At 44.0% G+C, this 7,353-nt stretch overlaps 1 protein-coding gene across 2 annotated transcripts in view; it reads left to right on the forward strand.

Moving 5' to 3' along the window:
* Positions 1 to 7,353, forward strand: part of LOC120422359 (atrial natriuretic peptide receptor 1-like) — a 258,080-nt gene that overhangs the window by 49,349 nt on the left and 201,378 nt on the right. Inside the window, exon 1 of one of the 2 annotated variants that reach the window (XM_052710916.1) lies at positions 1,052 to 1,716. The exons of the other annotated variant lie outside the window; for it this stretch is intronic. The gene's annotated coding sequence lies outside the window, so the exon portion shown is untranslated. Of the gene's footprint in view, positions 1 to 1,051; positions 1,717 to 7,353 lie in introns of those variants that run through there. 2 annotated transcript variants of the gene reach the window in all.

Raw genomic sequence — 7,353 nt, forward strand, 5'->3', positions numbered from 1 at the left:
TTCCTTTGAAAAATCAGTTTTTGATTTTTGTATTTTTTCAAAAGCAAAATTTCAAAATCGGGCTTCATCATGCACACGGGATATGACTTGAGAGTCTTCATCTCTAACTCAGTTGAATAATGTAATATCATCATGAAACTTGTGGCAGTGCGTGGCCGAATGGTTACGCTGTCCGCTTTGTAAGCGGATGATTCTGGGTTCGATTCCCATCTGCTGCAACCTTCCATCGGATGAGGAAGTAAAATGTCGGTCCCGGCCTTGGTTGTTAGGCCGTTAAGTCATTCCAGGTGTTGGAGTCGTTTCCATGCCATAAGTACAAACAACACACCAAACCAAGCCTACTCCGGTGGAATCGCTGGCGGCGGTTGGAATCACAATCCAAAGGTCGTCAGTCCAAACACTGGGGTGGAAGGTTCCTTGGAGTAAAAGAGGTTTGGGTGCTCTCCCCATTCAAGCCTTCGGACTCCTAGGTTCGAGCAGAGCAGAGCAATAGAGACCAAAAAAGACCCGGGGGTCGTTAATGTGGATGGTTTGATTTGATTGATCATGAAACTTCCAGGACTGATTGAAAATCATCTTTTTGAATCCATAAAGATTCAATAAATTTCCTGTAATATAAAAAAGTTGTGATTTTCTACATGTAGGTATGTAACCCCTTACCAAATCTCTAAATCTTTCTTTTTTTTTAGATTGTAGTAAGACATAAATTTTTTTTAAATCCTACACAAAATCCTCAATCTATTACCTGCCGTGCCACGTGCTCCAAAAACTACGCGCCAAATCATCCTCCCTAGAATGAACCTCCATCAACCAAACTCTCTCGGAGCAAACGGTCGGAGCTCACTCTCTGTGTACCAAACGTTCAGGCTCTCCCATCACCACCCGGTGTCCAATGTTGACAACGTGTGTGAGGGTCTTCCTTCTACCCTCTTGAATGAACGAAAGAGGGGTGGTGGTCCAAGTGGGGAGAGGGGGTCAAAACGGCTTAGTAAACACGCCTGCCGTACGCCCGCTTTCAGTCGTCGTCAGGTTCCGACGCGGATCGGTCGCAAAAATCCTTCGGTCCTTGGTTGATAGCAAGTCTGCTTCGGGATTCAGTAGTACGAATCGGTAGTAAATAAAGCTTGAACTTGGCAAGTGTAGACAGTTTAGCGCCGCCGGGGATCTCTCGCGAGGTGGTCCCTTCTTCCCAAGGGCAGGTCATGGGAACCGCGGAATGGAAGATCACTGTGTGGTGGGAATAGTTCAAAAATTGATTCGTAGTGCATCGGCAAGCGAATCGCGAGTGTCGCAGCACTGAATATGGAGTTCGCAGCAACGAACGGAAAGGGTTAATCCCTTTGATCTTTCGCTGATGAGTCTGGTTTGGGTGCGTTTCGCGAAGAGCTTAAAAGTCGTCGAAACCGGTGCGAATAGTGCGTGAAAAAAGAACAGTGTGGTGAGCGAAAAATATGTATGTAAAAACCAGTTTTGGGGTTGTTATTTAATGCACCCGGCGACGCAAGAAACCTTCAGCAAACACAAACGGAACGCGGTGCTGCGGTGAACATAATCAGTTACGGTTGAATTGTCCCGCGAGACTCTGTGGTCACCGCCTGGATGCTCCAGCATGGATTAAGTGTGCTGACGCACGCAGAAGCTCAACAAGTTCCGCCACAGCATCCAACGGATCCTAGCAACGGCGTCGTACAGCGGAAACAGCCAAGATTAAACACTGTGAGTGTTCTCATTTCTGATGCAGATTTACAGTGCAGTTTCCGATGCCGGCTAGCTCGTCGTCAAACAAATGGTCAAACAATTGGGACGGAATGAACTGGGACGTGGGTGTCTATTTTGAATTTTCTGGATCTGTGGTTTATCTACACAGATGGTTGCTTTTGTTTTAAAACGTGACAATTTTGAGATGGAAATAAATTCCATTATTAGCACTTGGCAATGTTGGAGGTTTGGTCTTGAACAGTAGTAATGAGAAACACTTATAGAAGCGGCGGCGTCCAACCAAATTTCAAATTTAAATTCTGCCCATAGTTTTTCGAGTCAATTCTTGCTCAGGAAACCAAGTTTAATACTCGTCGAAAAAGCATATAATATAAAAACAAAAAAAAACTAGATTTCCAAACGTGCCTTAAAAAAATTGTTTGGCTTGAATTCATTGTTTAAATTAAGATGGTGTTATTTTTTTTTATGTCTACATATTGGAACAAGTGAACCCAAAGTTTGTTGACTGGTAGATCATATTTTTGCGGATTTGGTGCTAATACACTCACTAGGGTGGACCTAGCCTTTTTTATGGTGCTCCAAAAAGCTCAAAACAATTTGGTTAAGATTCAAAAATGGCCACAACTTTAAAAGTGACTTTCGTCATACAAAATCAAAAATGTATTAGGCTTGGACTGCTCGGGGTTTTTTTTTTCTAATGAAGCTCATATACTGGATTAAAGTAAGTAAATTTTCCCTAAAAAAGCACGGAGCTAGCAAAATCTAAACTTAGAAACATGGACCCTCCCTGTAAAGGCTTATGAATTGATCTCAGTTGAAAGGTTCCCGAAATCTCTGAATTGCAACATCCTGGCGCAGAACTGTTAAATTCTAATAAACACCAATTGAATTGAAAAAAGTAAGTAAATTTTTTCTGTGACCCATGAAAAGTATTGAGGCCACATTTACAAAGCGGATTCAGTGGTTATTTCTTAACTTAACTTAAAAAGTCAAATTTGAACCATCCTAATACTCACTCATTTTGGTGAAATTTATATTTGGTTAATTTTTCAAGAGTGCACAGCACCCAAGAAAGTTTTTATGTTTCGAAATGCAAAACTATGATATTTGTAAACCATTTGGTAGACAGTAATTGGGGGGATGAGAAAAAAATATATCGATAATTACCGTAGTTTTAACAATACTAAATTGTTGGGTGCACAAGACAGATGTTGATGAGCAGCGTTAAAATCTACATTGTGTGCTGCCATGTTATGATACAATTTAAACTGCTGTTTAAAACAATAGTAATTTTTAAATTCACATAAAAAAAAGTTGTAATTTTTTTATTATTTTTAGTTGGAAATACTACAGTGTACTCAGATTAAAAATTATATAACAAGGCATCTTTTGCGCTAGAACTTATGAAAATATGATTTTGGGATATAAATTAAAATATTGCCAAACAATATTTGAAAAAAAAATTAAAATCAAATGAGCTATCAAAAAACGTAACAAATTTTTTGATAAGGTGGACCGTTTTCAAAAAATATAGTTGTTTGCCGTGGTGAACCGTGGTGTAGGGGTAAGCGTGGTTGCCTCTCACCCAGTCGGCTTGGGTTCGATCCCAGAAGGTCCCGGTGGCATTTTTCGAGACGAGATTTGTCTGACCACGCCTTCCGTCGGACGGGGTAGTAAATGTTGGCCTCGGTCTAACCTAAAGGGTTAGGTCGATAGCTCAGTCCAGGTGTAGGTTATCGTAGAACTGGAATTTTAAAAGGCACACCAAAAAAATCGACACAGTTTTGCCAGATTGATTTTTTAAAACTTTTGCTCTTCTACACATTATCACAAATTGAAAAACGAATCTTTTGCTCCTTGAACTGAAAGATTTGGTTGAGATTTGAGTTTTTGCCAGCCATTTCTTTTCGTGACGGGACAACGAAAGGAGCAGATTTATGAAAAAACTCCTCTCCCATTCAATGACTTGCAGACCTTATTTGGTCAATATTTTTGGCATTTCAGATAAGAAAACGCATTTAAAGCACATTGCAATTATTAGATCATAATTAAAATGAAATTTTTCATATAAAAAATCACATTGAAAATTGAAAAAAGTGAAATTTTTGTGTAGCTTCGCTAAGAATCGGTCTATTGCATTCTGCTAAAACGCTCAACCAAACCACAAATGAATAAACATGTTGATTAAGGGGTTACATACATGTAGAAAATCACAAAGTTTCATGTTTCAGAAAATTTATTCAATCCACTTTAAATATGATTTTCAATCACTCCTGAAAGTTTCATGAAGATATTCCATGATTAAACTGAGTAAGAGATGATTTACGCTCAAAATTTTGCCATGCGCAAAGCAAACTGTCAAACTTTGTGAGCGTTTTTCTCTAAACGCCGAGTTGATTTACGGGTGCCATGATATCTCGAGATGGGATGGACCAAACTGGCTGAAATTTGAGGTGAAGACTTGACAAGACATATTTCGTGTGCATGACGAAGCCCGATTTTAAAAATTTTGCATTTTTTAAAAATACAAAAATCAAAAACTGACGATTTTTGCCTTCCTCACCTTACTGAGGAAAGGCTATAAAATCACTCGAAAACTGAACTTCTCAATTAGACCTCCTAGACCCACCTTCATGTATACCTATCGACTCAGAATCGAATTCTGAGCAAATGTGTGTGTGTGTGTGTGTGTGTGTGTGTGTGTGTGTGTGTGTGTGTGTGTGTGTGTGTGTGTGTGTGTGTGTGTGTGTGTGTGTGTGTGTGTGTGTGTGTGTGTGTGTGTGTGTGTGTGTGTTTTTTTTTTTTTTTACAAGGTCGGAATCTGCTACCAGACACCTGAGAATTCATTCCTCAGGTAGTGTGGGGTTGGGAAAACAAAAAAAGAGTTTTCCCGACCCACTAAACCAGTCCTTGAACGCCGTGCCCTTGTCCCCCCGGGACCACCTTTCGGTATAACTTCGGGGGGAGGCGTTGCATTTTCTGCACTAGTCTACTTACAGGATCCATGCCGGGTGCTAGAACCATTTCCTGTCCTACATACATATGAGTCCATGCGAGGGTTTAACCGCGCCCAAGAATCGCGTTGCTTTTGATCGGCTAGTCATATGCAGCCCTCTCCTTGGACCATCGAGACGTGTACCGATTTGGTAGAGCCAACCGTCATAACGTGCTCTCCTTCACAGCCACACTCGTGGGTTTTCGACTAGGCTCCTAGTCGTTCCTCCTCTGATCGTCTCTCCATTTCCGCTGGAGAGCCGAAGTGATCTGCGTCACCGCTCCGACGACCGCATTCCACTTGACGATGTCGCTGCACATTCTTCGCACCACATTATCCGGGCTGGTGTCCGCTCCGATAATGGCCAGCATTTCGCTTCGCGCTGCCTCGAAGCGAGGGCAGGCGAACACCACGTGCTCCGGTGTTTCCTCGCAATCGACGCAGTCCGGACAGAGAGGAGACTCTGCATGTCCAAACCTGTGCAGGTACTTCCTGAAGCAGCCATGGCCCGACAGGAACTGTGTGAGGTGGAAGGTGACCTCTCCATGCCTTCTGCTCACCCACGTGGATACGGACGGGATAAGCCGATGCGTCCATCTGCCTTTCTCCGTGGTGTCCCACTCACGTTGCCACCTTGCCAGCGATTCGGCTCTCGCAGCTTCCCGGATACCTCTCGTGCCTCTCCGGGTGTAGCGCACGGTGTCCTCCTCCAGTGTGATGCCGATGGGGATCATTCCGGCTATGACGCCAACTGCTTCCGACGAAATGGTCCTGTACGCGCTTGCAACCCGCATGGCCATCAGTCTCTGCGTTCTGTCGAGCAGCGCTCGATTTCGCTTCGTCCCCAGCGCCGTCCACCATACCGGTCCGCCGTACCTAAGTATGGACGTCGCGACACTTGCCAAGAGGCGGCGCCTACTGCTCCTGGGTCCAGCGTTGTTCGGCATCATCCTCGACAGTGCCATGATCGCCTTAGCCGCCTTCTCGCAGGCGTAAAATCCTGAAGGGATGTCAAGTGAAGAGTAAGCGAGTCTTGTGGTCAAAAACAATTCGGCAGTTTTTCCGCGTTTTGAGCTCTGCGTTATCCAAAAAGTTGTGAAACCTGACCGCGAGTATCGGCTAAATCGGATCAACATCGAGTTTGCCTCCAGCCTGTGTTTTAAAGCCAGCTAATTAAGAAAAAAACTAAGTGGGTCTTCCACGTTGTCACAAAGTCAACCTCCGACACCCTTCAGCATCGTCTTATCGGTCGCTGCTTTCTCTCCGTTCTTCACCGTCTTTTGACAACTCTCGCCGTCAAAGTGGTGTGTACAATGTCGAACAAAACAAAGACTCGTTCTGCAGCTGGCGGCACCACAACAACGGTTGACGAAGATGGACAAGCCTTGAAACGCTCCAGGGAGGATTTGAACAATCTTGAGTATCCAGACGAGGTGGAGAATATGAACGATCTATGGCGCAACATGAAAAAGCTGCTGTTCCACTCAAATTCGCGTTTGGAATCCAAAATCGATGCGTGCAAAACGAGTATCGACGATCTTGAGGATGAGTTTGTCGCTCTGAGAAAGGAATGCGGAGAACAAATGGACACCATGAATCGCCAGGTGATTGCCGTCGAGTTCGGGCTGCAACAAACTGCCGAGGAAGTCGCTAGGCTGGAACGGGCGTCGGAGTTGATCATTTCCGGGATACCTTATCAACTGACTGAGGATCTTGTTCACTTCTTTCGGAACATCGCCACGGTGCTCGGTTACGCCCATGCTCCGATTGTTGACGTGCAGCGTCTGGCTAAGCTGCCGATCGTAGCTGGATCAGCACCACCAATTCTTTGTCAGTTTGCCCTCCGTAACGTGCGAAACGACTTTTACCGGCGCTATTTGACGAATCGGAGCCTGTCGCTGCGGCATATCGGTTTCGATGCTGACAAAAGAATTTTCATCAACGAAAACCTTACGAAACTGGCCAGGGAAATTCGTAGTGAAGCACTGAAGATGAAGAAAGCTGGAGTTTTCACCCAGGTGTTCACCAGGAATGGCGCGGTCTACGTGAAGCGCCAAGGCCAGTCTTCGCCAGTATTGGTGCAGTGTGCTGAACAACTGGCGCGACAAAAGTGAACCCTTTCCCCGAAGTTGCTCTTTTCCTTCCCACGTTCATCCTATGATTCCAACTCCTTTTTTCCTTTGATTCCAACCCCTCCTAAAAGTCAAAATTTACCCTTCCAACAAGTTTTTCTTTCTTCCTTCCACGTTCATCCTTTGACTCCGTTCCTTATCAATCCTGTGACTCCTTCCTTCCTAAAAGTAATGCTGCTGATGAATTATGCTGTAAAGTCAACATATACCTTTCCAACAAGTTTTTCTTTCTTCCTTCCACGTTCATCCTTTGACTCCTTTCCTTATCAATCCTATGACTCCTTCCTTCCTAAAAGTTTTGCTGCTGATGGACTATGCTGGACATTTTACCACCAACATGGGTGCTTCGACAGCGGGGTTGCTGCTTTGTTGCTGTTACAAGAACGATGTTGTTGCTGTTGCTGGAAGCTGTGGACCGTCTTCCACGTATGATTTTTGTTTTTTTTTGTGTGTTCAAATTGAACTTTTTTTTTTCGCCAGCCGATATTAGTTTTTGATCAGTAATCT

Source organism: Culex pipiens, chromosome 3 (assembly GCF_016801865.2).
Source record: "Culex pipiens pallens isolate TS chromosome 3, TS_CPP_V2, whole genome shotgun sequence".
In the NCBI taxonomy this organism is placed as follows: domain Eukaryota; kingdom Metazoa; phylum Arthropoda; class Insecta; order Diptera; family Culicidae; genus Culex; species Culex pipiens.